The sequence below is a fragment of the Plodia interpunctella genome, chromosome 6 (genome assembly GCF_027563975.2).
Source record: "Plodia interpunctella isolate USDA-ARS_2022_Savannah chromosome 6, ilPloInte3.2, whole genome shotgun sequence".
NCBI lineage: Eukaryota > Metazoa > Arthropoda > Insecta > Lepidoptera > Pyralidae > Plodia > Plodia interpunctella.
In genome coordinates, this window is record NC_071299.1 from 4,535,445 (window position 1) to 4,544,382 (window position 8,938).

Here is an 8,938-nt window from a genome sequence, read left to right on the forward strand (position 1 = left end):
GCAAACCGTACACTTTGGAGAAGCATAATTAGTGAAGCACGTTCTGTGCTTCAACGCTCTATATATAGCTCGAAAAGAAGGCCAGAAAATTATCAGTCATGATACTCAGGAGAAAGGTATCAATACCTTGATATAGAAGATAAAATATCCCAATTATTACACGTAGGACGATTACGTAAGAAAGCAGGAAAATAATATGATATTCTAATTCATCCATAAGGAAGGCGTGTGCTCCATCAGTGGGGACATTAAAATAGCTGATGATGATGATAATGATAAAAATTTTCGTAATAATTTTCTAGGGCTATGCAGCAAAGTGCCCTCTAAATCGCAGGTGCATACGTGTCTAGAAAAAGTGGTAATAGAAGCAGCAATTTTCCAGAACAAACGCCTCAGGTAGGATGAGAGCTTGGCAATAAACCATTTAACGGTTAATCCCGTTCTAGGCGCCTTCATCTAATTCGTTTGCAGAAAGTTTACGGAGCCTTAAGGATCAGGTGTTCCCATAGACACACATTGCTATAGGCACTAGGCAGAATAGGGTTTACCTGATTTGCGTGTAAAATGTTGGACACAAAGATACTTAATCAGGTAAACTATCAGTTTATCAGGACTTACCTAAAATATCGTTTGAACTGGTTCCAATATTAGCATAGTAGAACCTTTGACACTCGCTTTGACACTCGCTCCCAGCCCATCACAATAGATAATACCTATCTAATTTAGTATATAAAACTTGATACACAAGCTTTATCTTTTCACAATTTCAGCAGTCTTTTCGTCTATCTTGTTATATGTCTGTAGCTGTTCTTCTCCCATCCTTTATCCTCCGAATACGGCTTCTATCACGAGTCACGTCTTTTAACGCCGTAATTGCTTTAAATATTGTAGTGTTTTTTAAATATTTATTTTCTTGGGATTCATTGGAACTACCATAAGGTCTCAAAATTATACTTTATGTCATAAAGTATAATTTCCTTTTTGAGTCATTGTTTTGGTTTTCATTTCTATTATAGTGTATTTGTCAGGACGGTAACTTTTTAAAAGTGGTCTCTTTTAAAAATTTAAATATTAACGCTCGAACGAGCTGAAAGATGAATATTGCACCGTTAAGGTAATGCTAAAAACGCCGCAGTTATATAAGACACGTTAAGTTTACGAGAGTGAGGATCAAACATCCGCAACTTTCTAATGTTACAGCAAAAGTATTTTATGGAATCTAAAAAGTGTTCTGAGACTATGTTTTGATTGCGATCAATTTTATGGAGCTGGAGCCGTATCCCAGTTTATGAGTACTTCGATCACAGTTAGTGCCATTCAGGTATTCAAAAAGTGAATAAAAATCTGTTATGCGATGTATCGAATTAAATATTTTAAAAAGAATGTTTATAAAATTTGTTATATAAAAGAACCTTATATTTTACGAGACTATAAAATTGATTTTATATATTGGAAGAAGTAGAAACAAATAGATTTATGAGTTGTAAATAAAATCTATAAAATAGTATTTATAATTAGAAATAAGTATTCGAACTGGAAAACATGTTTATTGATTTTGATCATTATTTATTTCAATCTAGCGGCTCATCCCAGTTTCTTACGGGTAAAACCATAATAAATTATACACCTAAACCTTGCTCAGGCATCACACTATCTATTGATGAAAATCGTACAAAAATAGGCTGCTAATTTTCGTGTGTATCCCGTTCATACAGACGTGGTGACTTCTTTATCTAAATCTAAGGATAATTATGTTCGCCATTGCTTCTTATTTTTAATAGAACTCACTGGAATTTCTTCTAGTTGAACGTTTCAAACTCTTTGGATTTTGAAACTATTGTAAAAATTCAAGTTATAAGTAACTTATATTACTTATCTCCCGGAGTTTCATCCGAGTTTCGCTTAAAAAAGTATTCCACAACGTTCGAGCGGGTCCAAACTTCTGTTGCGGGGTGTACGAGCGTTTTCTCAATTTCAGTTTGCAACAAAATCAGTTTATTTTCCAACTGACAAATTGCATTGAAGTAACAAAGTACAATTTTCCTCGAAGAATAACCTGACCAAGTTTGTTATCACCATAATAAATAAAGAAAACATAAAAATAAAACGTTCTTAATATTTGAAAAAATATGAACTGACCTCCAGGAGGATCACACCCTCATTAGTATGTAATTTATAGGTTGTGAAATGTAGGTATGTTGAATTTCTTTTATTAAAGGAAAATAAAAAGTATTATGAGAGGGGTCTAAAATGAATTTCAAAATTGTTTAGCACTAAATTTCCGTTATGCGCAATCATATCTAGGGTAGTCATTTGGTGTCACAGATCATTTAGAGAACAGACAACTCATAGGAAATCTTAACATTCACTTCGATATGAGCGAAGTATGATAAAATGAAAAATAAAGTTGGATATTAAAATTTAAATTCAATTAAATTATGTGTATTGTACGTCATATATAAATACTGATTTTACATTAGTACAGCCGCTTCCTGCTGATACTTTGTCACTATTCATTTATATCTCGTAATACAAATAGTGTAATATATTGAAGTTATTTTTAATTTCTTTCAGGTAAAAAATTAAAACAATATTTTATTGGACACATGAATATGGTTATAAGTTCCTTATACCCATATTCATGTGTGAAATATGTAGCGGTCAGTTGCAAAATTATTTAAAAAGCAGCTGAATTTTCGTAGCACATTGCTACGGCCTACAGCGACGTAGTAAGCTACCGCGTAGCTTGTCTACGAAATAACAGTTGGTCAGTGAGATCCACAGCTATGTTTCGGCGCGGAGGCGGCCCGGACATCATTATTTCCTGCATACGTCGACCGCCCTCGTGCCCCTTCTCCACTTTGGAAACTAAACTTTACTCCATGTTTCGACACGTTGATTTTTATTGTAAAATTCTTTATTGCATTTCGTTTACATTGCTTTTAGTCAAATCAATTTAAAGAAAGCAATTTTAGCGCAGCATTTTATTAGAAAATGGTGACGCAATTGCGCGTTTCTGTTGCAAAGAATTGTAATTGTGCATCCAACGTGACGTTGCAGCTGGGAATTTGGGTACTTTCCAGAAACAATCCTACAGGGAATATTAATATAATGTAATATACTTATATTCATTTAATGTTTTGCAAAAAGTTAATATAAGTAATTATGTAGGGACAAATAGCGTTAAAGTCGTATTCAACTTCTAGACATATAGATAAACATGCAAAAATTATGATAAATAGGTGGTAAATCTTGAAAAACAAATACAACTACATCATCTCGCACCGGTAAGTTCCTCATAGCATGAGTAGAGCAAAACACATTACTGGATTTTGAGGCCTATTATTTCGGGTTTTAGCCACGATATGAATATGTTTGGGTAATTCGAGTATGATGCGACTTGGTACAAGAAAATTTGATAAACAAATCTGCACAAATCTGATACGATTCAATTTCATTAAGTTTACTTAGTTCAGTAGTGCTAGGTGAAAAAAAAACTTACCAAACTTTTGTACCTTACACTCATTTATCACGACTGATTCCAGTGAAACTAGAAATAAAGTAATGTTTATTGTGCATAAGCAAACTATCATTTTATTCAACATTCTCGAGAACATTTCTTTGTTTAAATTATCCGGAATGTCCGCTGAAGCGCTGAAGGCAATGTGCACCAGCCTTTTCCAATTACAGAGCGGCAGTCATTATTTCCGCTGCCACGCGATGCCTCCTACAAGCGCTGCTTCGCTGACCTCCCAAATTCACCCGCCGACCGCCCACAATACGCTGACCTCCCACACTTCCCTCCAGACATATAAATCCATCCAAAACAAGTGAAACATGCTGCATGTTGATGGGTCAGCCAACATTGGACGCATCTATATCTTACTATTGAATTTTCTGAGTAATTCGACGGATTCACAGTAGCCTTTATCAATTTTACGGTCACTCATTTTTTTTAATTCAACTATTGATCATATTAAGGGTCTGATAAAGTATCAGGTAGATATGTATCAAATCGAACAGACAGCGTTCACGATTAGTGGTTAGGGTTAGTAAGATTTAGTTTATCTCTCAGATTACAATATATTATTTTATCAGAAACTGATGAAATAGACCCTTAAGAGCGAAGAGATTATGTAACTTGTTTTTATTAGCCAAATTTTAGCAAAGTTATCGCCATAATTTTATTCAGTTCAATAAGTGCCGGGCGCTAAGTGCAACCACAAGTTGAGAATTAAAATATTGTTTCTCTAGAATTGTAGATAATCTCTTCTCTGTGTGGTTTGCGGCTTAAGAATAAGCTGTGCTGGTGTTTCTCTTCCTGGCATTTATTTCTACAGTAGTTCGAGTCAGAATAATGTATTACTATAAGTTTAATGTAATCGTTTTATATTGTTCGCTTTTTCTCGTGTAAATTGTTTGCGTTGTCAAAATTGGCAAAATCCTCCAGATTATTTACAGATATGAAATTTTACTTTACACCACATTACTCCAGTTTAGCTGCAACCACGGCGATAATAGTTCATCGGCCTTTACGTCAACAATATCAAATAAAAAAGTTCGTGCTAAGTAATATTAATATATAATTATACCTATGTTGTTATTTATATGTTCAAAGCGCGAAAGTTAAAGAACACTAGATAATAAATTTATTTCATAATAAAAGTCGTTATTTTTTATGTAAAATTTGATAAAAAATCAGTTTCAAAAACTACTAGTTAGATCTTTTGATCTGACTACTCACAAAAAATAATTTGATATTTTTTTATAAATTCAAAATTGGATAATAAATCAGTTAGATCTAGTTAGATCTTTTGAATACAGGTCACACAAATTATAAACACATTATGGAACCCTGGTACTACACATTTAAAAAATATATACAAAAAAAAAATCGAAGTTATAAATGAAATTAAACATTAGAATGAATAATAATAAATAGTTTAATTAAAATATTACAGGTATGAAAATAAATGATTGTTAAATTGTAACAAATAAATGAATACTATTGTATAAAGAAGAATGTATTCCAAAGTATATGTACAATTAAGTCGTGTTTAATTTTTGATTTTTTATTATACGTTGTCTTATGCACCCTGAAATAGGACCACTGCTCATATTGTAAAATCACAATGGAATCTTTAACATTCAAAGGTTCATTTTTACACGAACGGGAATTTCGGTCACCGAGGCGTCGTAGCGTCGGGTACACACGAATGTGAGAGAAAGTTGTTGTATACAATTAATTTCAAAGTTGTTTATCTTTTGAACAAATAAAGTGGTAAGCAGCAGTTTGCGCCGTGCCGCGACGTGCACCAGCTATATTAAATCAAAAACCTACCTATACTAGCTTCAGTGAGGCGGCACGGGCGGCATGCATTAATTAAAATTTATTAACAACTGTGATATTGCTTTCATTATTCCGTTTTTGAATGTCATTAAGTTTTGCACAATGGCCGGATAAATTCATCTTTGCATGAATATACGTTTTACTCATTAGACCGCTGCGGTGAAAAATTTATAATGACGGCGTCAGCCGCAAAACAAAAGATTCACAATATGCGGTCACACACGCTATTGTTTCGCTTTATTGAATTCGATCCTCATTAAAAACTTTATTTTTCAAATTTATGATAAGTTACCAGATTTTCACACCACAGTTCAGTTTCAAAAATATATGAATATAAGAATGATAGGTACATAAATATACCTGGGGAACGACGGTAGAAATGATTCCAACTCTTAACTAGTTGTAAATTTTTTCACATTTGTTTATAATTTTTTTTATTATATACATAATATTATATACATATTTTTTTTATTATATACACATAAACTTCACAATAAAAAGGTATATAGTAAAAATAATAAGTATTTTAACCGAGGAATGGGTACCATAAATTATTCAGCACATCGGTATTAATTGTAGGGTCAAAGGATTATTGTATACAGAAATTCAATAATATTTATTCAAACGCAATTCAGAAACAAAAGAATTCTTGCCGTATTCATATTTACAAAAAAGTTTTTTACGAATTACTGACACGGTGATGGTTTTGAAAGAAAATATAAATGAAAAAAATCCGTTTGTTTACAGTCAATTTTATCGAATGAGCAAAGAAGTCGGCCTTTCTCAATGTGGTTTTATTTATTTATTAAGGTACACCAACAGTATTTACATACAATATTCGACACAAAGCACATAAAATTAAGTTCTAATTTAAACACCAATGATAGGTTTACACAACGTTTACCATAAATATAAAAAAAAATATTAAAAATAAAATTATGATTGTGGTTCATGGGTTGTTCACATAGATTAAAGAAATATCTTGTTCACCATATACACTTCAAAGGTTAAGTCTTGTTATTATCCACGTTGTTGTTATCCACAAAAAGCTAAATAATGATACATTTATTTTTTACAAATAAGATGCGAAACCTAAAACCTACTTTTGGTAATTGGCTTTTTCAGACGTCATGTGTTCAACAAAAGATTCATAATGAGAAAGACGGATAAAAATAAGTAGTCCCTAATGACACATAATGTACAACACGTAATATATGTACAGATAGCAAGACCAAAACAGATCGTTGTGGCGAGGTCGTTAGGAGAGAGCAAGGGCCACAAGCAAAGAGTAATTAGCCCTTATACGGACGACTCAGCAAGGCTCGTCACCCTTCACTTTGTATGTCATCATCAAGATTCTTTGAAACAATTTCATGTGTGCATGATTAACTGCGAAAGTCATTATGCTGGCTTTTCAAATTATAATATAATTTTTAATTATATTGTGAAATAGTCCATTGCTGACACATGTCCTTAGTATGCTCAAGAGATGCTATGCTATTGTGATAACTTAAATTTTAATTATGTACCTCTACATTGTGATCGTTCCGAAATTACCCCATGTTATGATTTGAATTCTTGATTTGGTGGTTTAATTAGGTTTATACTTTTTTTATACTAATAGACGCGATTTCTGAGGCGCCTAAATTCTAGCCGCGCTAAAGTTCTAGCTTCAACATTAAATTATATTATCAGGCAAACATGTTTTAACTACAAAAATGTAGACCTACTAAACATTTATTCGAACACAAATGTTTTATGATCTTGTGTTAAGTATTATTTGAATTACACACACATGCATTATTACAAAAATAATTTATATTTATAATAATTAATGTAATTATAATAAATTAATTTATATATGACTGCGTTACAAGCCGAAACGTTGAGATTTTACTTCAATCATTCGCTCGACAGCAGGTATTTGTTAGTTTGTTAGTTGTATGTTAGTTGTTAGTATTTAGTACTTGTCTTGTTTTTTAAACAATTTGTTAATAACAATAAAACAATTTTCTGTATATTTTGTAAATTGCCGTGTGGGCCTAAAGTTGCATCGGTCCATTATTATCGCGGTGCCTCCCATAGCTAACGAAGTCGGAGATGCAAAAGCTCTGAATTTAATGACGAGGCTTTTGGGCAGAGTCGCGCGCTAGACATAGCCGCGCTTTGTTCTGTGCGTCGCGCTCGTTAAAAAGGCTGTGAAAGCCACGAAAACTTTACACTTTGCATTCTATGTATTAGTATATCCTTAAGTACTTTATTTATTATTCGAGCTCGTAGTCTTACTTTGACTTTGCGGTTTTATTGTGATTTCCACTAATACTCACTCATAAAAAAAGTAAGTCATGTCAGATGCATTTAGGCAACTTGAATAAAAGATGGCACCAAAGCTAGAAATTAAAAGTTCTATAAGAAACAAAAAGCTATATATTTGTGTCAACTGGAAGTCAATTAATACGCAATGATTAATAATGATCGGCTCATCTTCTACATTTTATTCTAAGCAACAAATGTTTGTATTTGTACGAAAACCCACGGGTTTTATTAGATGCCCTAGTTTGGTGTTGGCCCAAACTTTAAATGCCTACATTGTGAGTTGGGAAAGTGTCGGACCGGGACGCGCCAGCCCCGACTCCTAAGGTCCGCGTCCCGCCACATTGCAGATTATCTTTTTCATCTCCGCGGCATTTCGTTACCCTTAATGAAATCCAGTCAAAGGAAAGAAAGAATTTAATTTAAGACGAATCAGAAAATATTCAGCTGCCGCTTGCTAGTTATAAATCATTTGAATGCTAATAAATTCGACTAACCCAGGTGGGGTCCGGTAGGAACAGAATTTCTTCCTCCTCCATTTTTGTTTTCAAGAAAAATTGAATAATATTCTGTTCTTTATTATTAAATTCTTTCATAAAGCCACCGTCGGCTTTTGGGATTTCCTTTTATATCTTAATGGAATTTCATTTGTCTCGGGCTCACGGTCAATATGATGTATACTGATGGTAATTCCATTTGCTATGTAAACATAATGTTGCGATTTATGAATATATAACTTTCATTGATAATTTATTACTGTTATCCGGGTGGCTTTTAGAAAGTTAGCACTCAGGGCAAGGTAACAAGATATCCGTTATACTCTAACAAGAAATTATAGTGACAAAAGCACATACATTTTTGTGTTTGTGCTAAGTTTGATCAACTCTGATCCGTAATTTTATATGAAAGAGCAAAAATTTCATTTTATGAGTCATTTATTGATAAATATTTATTAGGATACTTACTCTATTTATATCCAAACTCGATGAGAAAATGCACGTCCTAAACTTTGTTTTACACAACATTTATTTCAAGAACAACTTTTGAATTGTTACACGAAAGTAAGTAAAATTAATGTAAATCATCAAATTAAGTCTGTAACTAGGTACTTATAATATTTGCAGACATTATAAATAATGGAAATTATGTTGTCAAACATTGAACATTTCGTGCACGCTGCATACATTTATTCCTTAGAACATGGTGATACGGCGGCGGTATCAAAATAGTATGATGCAGCATATTCTGATCGACTTGTATAGTTAACCTTTCCTT